The following is a 5,461-nucleotide window of genomic DNA, read 5'->3' as shown; positions in this document are numbered from 1 at the left end:
TTTTTTTTTTTTTTTTTTTAAGATTTTATTTATTCATTTGAGAGAGAGAGACAGAGCACAAGCAGGGGGGAGTAGGAGAGGGAGAAGCAGGCTCCTCGCTGAGCAGGGAGCCCGATGCAGGGCTTGTTCCCAGGACCCTGGAGATCATGACTTGAGCTGAAGACAGACGCTTAACCATCTGAGCCACCCAGGCACTGCTCTCCTGAACATTTCTGTTAGATGGTTTTTTCTCCTACAGTCCTTGGCTACACATGTGCCCTTCCTTCAGGACTAGCCAAAAGAACCCCTTTAAGGTGGAGTCATGCCCCACATTTCCAGAAATACTTTTCTCCCCCAATAAGGAATCTTTTGGACATCAACAGTTACAATATTGAAACCCAAGCTGCCATTCCACCTTCCTCACCACAACTTACTATCAACAAATTTTTAAAAGCCTGCTTCAGACCAGGAGGAATTCATCCTTCCCATCCACATGCCTCCCTATTGCAAATATTTTCAACTCTGTCAAACATAGAGTTAAGAGAGTTTTATAATGACCTAACACCAACTTGAGCAGATATCATCTGGGTACTGGTAGCAAAAAGTTCACGATCATTCTCAGTTTGACTTCAAGAATCAGAGTCCCAGACTTTCTTTGAACCTGTCCTGGAGCTGTTAAAGCCATAGCACTCAAAGTTGCCCGGGATATACTGGTGAGAGCTGCGTGACTTCTTTGTACCTCAGACTCTGAAAGGGGTGGGTGTGTGTGGGCGTAAATGAAACGAGGAGCGCGCCAGGGTCTCACGTGCTCCTGGAGCAGAGGAGAGTATGAATGGGTGTCAGGTCCCCTCCCTTCCTCTCAGTATGATCTGTCAGGACCTCCTGACCTGAGCACTTTTGTGGGCCCATGCCGCCGGCTAGCAGTGCTGCTCTCCAGTGACCCCTCCTCTCCCGCACCTTAATTGGGGTGTACTCTCAGATGCACAAGTAATTCTCCTTGTTTGGTGCTTGTTTTACTTTTGAGTTGAAACTGGGAGTGAACGTCAGTCTGCTCTGTACCTAGCTCGCTACTGTCTTCCTCTCATTTCCTCTGTCGGGTGGTCAGAAAATGTCAAAACTTTCTTATTAGAAATGTATTTGAATACATCTCAGGGTCACATTAAGCTACACTAGTCGTAAAGCCCCACTGCAATAATTGTGAGCTTTGAGCCACAATAGGGTCAGGGATGATGTACCCGCAGCCCCTGGGATGTACAGTTAGGAAGCTCTCACAGCGCAGTTTGGTGAACGGCTTTTCTCTGAATTCAGGTTTCAACATGATTGTGGCATTCTGGCACTTACAAAGGACTTCATTCTTTCTCTTGTTTAGGGACTGTGTGTAATTTGTCTTCAGAACACACAGCACACACTCATAGATGTTGACTGAGAGAATGAGTAACGATTGAGCGGCACAGGGAAGAATAACCAGAAAACTCACCACTTTTGCTTAGTTACACTTCCCAGAGGTAATCATTGTTAGAGAGATGTCTTCTGTCTCAGTGACGGGGTTAGGAGTAAATCAAAGTGGATTTGTAGATCCTCAAGGTCTGGGCTTTACAAGGTGAATTTAACATTGGAAAGGAAAAGGCAGAGGACAAACATATGGAACACTGGTTTTTCGCCAAGTGTTGTACGAAGTATTTTACATGTATTGCAACATGGCTGCCTTACAAAGTACATATCGGTCTCCCTGTTAACTGAGGATGACCTTCAAGCTCAGGAAAGGAAGGGGGAGTAGTATGCCCAAGCTCACACAGCGAGTTAAGGGGTGAAGCCAGGATTTAAACACAGACAGAAACACAGGTTTCTGTCAGAAGAAACTTAATGTCAAGTAGAAGACCCATGGTAAATACTAATTGTAATAATGCAAAATAGCAGTAAATAAATAAATCAGAGAAGTACTCAGTGAGCAGAGAATTCCAGTAAATCTCAAATGCTGTATTTCGTCTGAGAGAGTGAGCTCACTAACAACTAGCCCAGTCACATTTTGATTTTCTAAAAACTACTCTCAAGACAGGGCTCACACGGTACCCAGTGTTGATAAAAGTGTGGGTCAGGACGGAAGGCTCTTGTACAGGCTACTGAAAGGAATGCAAACTGATAAACCTTTCTGCAGGGTAAATTAGCAACATGCATAAAAATCCTGAAAAAATAAGTTTGTTTGACCCTCAAGTTCCTAAGGTGTTATTCTAAGAAAATAAATGTGCAGAAAGAGGTACATGTGAGGGTGTTTGTCATAGCATTTTTTTTTCTATAATAGCAAAAACTTAGAGATAGTGTAAATGTTGACAGTAGGGTATGGGTTAAAGTGTTCTAGACTGTGATAGAATGCAGTGTTAAATATTAAATATGAGCGGTAGACCAGTAGTAGCTCTCAAAGTTTGATCTCCTCTCGGGGTGTCCTCAAGATCAAAACTATTTCCATTGTAGGGGCGCCTGGGTGGCTCAGTCATTAAGCATCTGCCTTTGGCTCAGGTCATGATCCCAGGGTCCTGGGATCGAGCCCCACATCGGGCTCCCTGCTCGGCGGGAAGCCTGTTACTCCCTCTCCCACTCCCCCTGCTTGTGTTCCCTCTCTCGCTGTGTCTCTCTCTGTCAAATAAATAAATTAAAAAAAAATCTTTAAAACTATTTCTATTGTAATACTAGCACATCTGCATTTGCCACTTTTACTCTTTCATGAGAGTGTAGAGTAGGAAAAGTCCGTTGTATTATCATTATTATTATTATTTAGATTCCACACTGCAACCAATCTTTAAAACTTGTCAACTTTGGTGTGGTATAAAGAAAAATGCCCACAATAATCTGAAAGTCACTCCTCCCTTTTTCAACTACCTATGTGAGCCTAGATTTTCTTCATATATGGTTTCAGTTTGTTTGTTTTTAGTAGTCTCCACACCCAACACTGGGCTTGAACTCACGACCGTGGGATTAAGAGTCACATGCCCCTTCTTCATATATTTCTGCTAACAGAACATATCTACATTTTGAATGCAGAAGCAGGTAAGAGAATTCAGCTGCCTTTTGTTAAGCCAAACATTAAAAGTATTTGCAAAACTCTAAAATAATGTCACTTTTCTCACTAAATGTTTTTGTTTGTTTTGGAAAATAGAATTAGATTTTGTAAAATATATTGCTGATGTTGACAGGTAAGCATTACTTTATTTTAAAATGAATTAATAAAAGACTTTACAATTTTTGTTTTAATTACTAATTCTATAAAAATCAAAAATACAATCTGCATAAACAAAAGATTTTTGACGTCCTCAATAATTCTTGAGTATAAAGTAGTTTTGAGACCAAAAACATTGAACATAGCTGTTGGAACATAATAATAGCATGGGAGAATATTCAGAATATATTTTCAAATTTAAAGAGCACATTATAAAACATACCATTTGTGTAAAAATTTTTTTTTTAAAAGAACATCTCAGGATAGAACAAGATTGAAAGAAATACACCAAGTATGTTAAAAGTAGTCATCTTTGAGTATTGGGATTACTGGTCATTTAAATTTTTTTGGTGCTTTTCTGTTTTCCCACATTTCCCACAGTGAAATTTACAGTTGGCAATTAGGAAAAATTCTTATTTTTACAGGCAGAACATCAAAATCTTGACTCTTGATTTCAGTTCAGGGTCCTGGGATTGAGCCCCATGTCTCAGCAGAGCCTGCTCCCTCTCACTCTGCCCCTCCCCTTACTCTCTCTCTCTTCCTCTCAGATAAATAAATAAATCTTTAAAAAACTTTTTGACTTTTCTCCCGAATTCAAAGGAGGAATAGGGAGAAAAGTATTAGCAAGTGTTGCCTTTATTATGCTTTTTAAAACATTGTACTAGATCTCATAAATATAATTTTTTTTTTTTGCTAGATTTTTCTGTCTTTCTCCTTTGTGGGTGATGAATAAGAGAATGTTATGGGAAATTCATCTTAATTTTTGAGCTGCTAAAGATGTCTAAGTACTTTAAAGTCTTATAAAAATGATTTGGGGGATACAGAGTTTTACATTAATCTTATTTATCCCAACATTAAACTATTGAATTTATGTTTGCTGACTTCCAGTTTTGAGATTTTACAGTCAAAAACAAAAAGACTAGAACAAGCTACTGGCAAATTACTCCTAGTGTATTAATTTTATTTAATCTCTTTGTCTCTTTTTCTCTTTGGAATTTAAGAGACTTCCTATTATGATGTTGCATTTACTGTCTGCATTATGTTGTAGGTAAAATGTTTTTCTCTAGCAATGGTGTTTGGACCTGATGAAGGGATCATCAGCTAGGTAGAGGGTGGTCTCATTGCACGGCCAGTGGTATCTCTATGAGGTTCATCCAAAGAGGCCCAGGAGAGCCTACCCCCTATCCCCCCAGCCTCTCTGCTGGTACAGGCAGAAGGTTCCCTCTCTGGAACCCTCAGGGCCGGAAGTTTCTTACCCATCCCCGTTCAGCTCAGAAGCATCTGCTGGAGTGAGGTCTTGGTGTGTTTTAATGTTTTTTTTTTTTTCCTTTAAAAAATGACAGAGAAAAGAAAAATGTTGCCATATACTCTACTAGGCACATGGACAAACCCTCATTTCATAGGAGAGAATGGAAGCTAATAGAGGAGCTGGGTTTTATCTTTAAATGTATTATTGTTATTTTCAAGGCCACAACATAAGGGCTCTTTCTTTGTTGTAAACCTAAGAAAAATTACTGGAGGGTCACTAAGGAAATGAGGAAAACTGATCAAATTTTTCCTACTTTTTGGAACAATTAGTCCTCATCCTCCATGCTTTTATATGGAGTTTTAATCGTAGTATAAAAAAAAAAAGTCAGTGGATCAGCAGGGGAGAAGTCTTTCCTGACTCACTGATTTATTTTAAAAAGATCCCAGCCTGACACATTCTCTTGAGATGAAGTACTCTGTCTCTTGGTAACCACCCCTCAACCTTCACAGGAATTTGACAGCAGTGGCTGGCGGGGCACAGTTTCTGTTCTGCACTAATAGTCAGGAGCTGTTGAAGAATTCCAGTGCTAAAGAGCTAAGCCTGTGTTTAAGTTCTCAGCTGGGAATCCCAGAACACAATTGTTCTTATCCTCCATGGTTTTCTATTTACATGCTCAGCCAAGGTTAATGTTACTTGTAGTTGATTGTTTTTCCCCCTTACTCTTGGGTCTATCACCACTGGTTCTCAACTAGTATAATTCTGAAGATATTTTTGGTTTGGGAGCCAAGTACTGGTAGCATCTGGTGGAAGGAGGCCAGGGATGCTATTAAACATTCTTAGCACACAGAATTTATGTAGCCCCAAATGTCAATAGGGCCCCTGTTGAGGAGCTCCCAAGACCATGTTTTGGTCTGAAGTAGTGACTAAGCTATGGAACCCATCCTGTCACACCATGGTTCATTTATTTTCGTTCTCTAGACTTGGCACCTTTCTGCCCGTAGTTTTCTATAATAGTGGGGAAT

At 40.0% G+C, this 5,461-nt stretch overlaps 1 protein-coding gene across 1 annotated transcript in view; it reads left to right on the top strand.

Moving 5' to 3' along the window:
• Positions 1–5,461, top strand: part of CMYA5 (cardiomyopathy associated 5) — an 88,316-nt gene that overhangs the window by 15,673 nt on the left and 67,182 nt on the right. The gene's annotated exons all lie outside the window — the stretch shown is intronic.

This window comes from Callorhinus ursinus, unplaced genomic scaffold (genome assembly GCF_003265705.2).
Source record: "Callorhinus ursinus isolate GAN/ISIS: 27379988/994484 unplaced genomic scaffold, GSC_fseal_2.0 scaffold23, whole genome shotgun sequence".
Lineage (NCBI taxonomy): Eukaryota > Metazoa > Chordata > Mammalia > Carnivora > Otariidae > Callorhinus > Callorhinus ursinus.
Note: the sequence above shows the minus strand (reverse complement) of the source record. Positions and strands in the feature narration are given on the sequence as shown.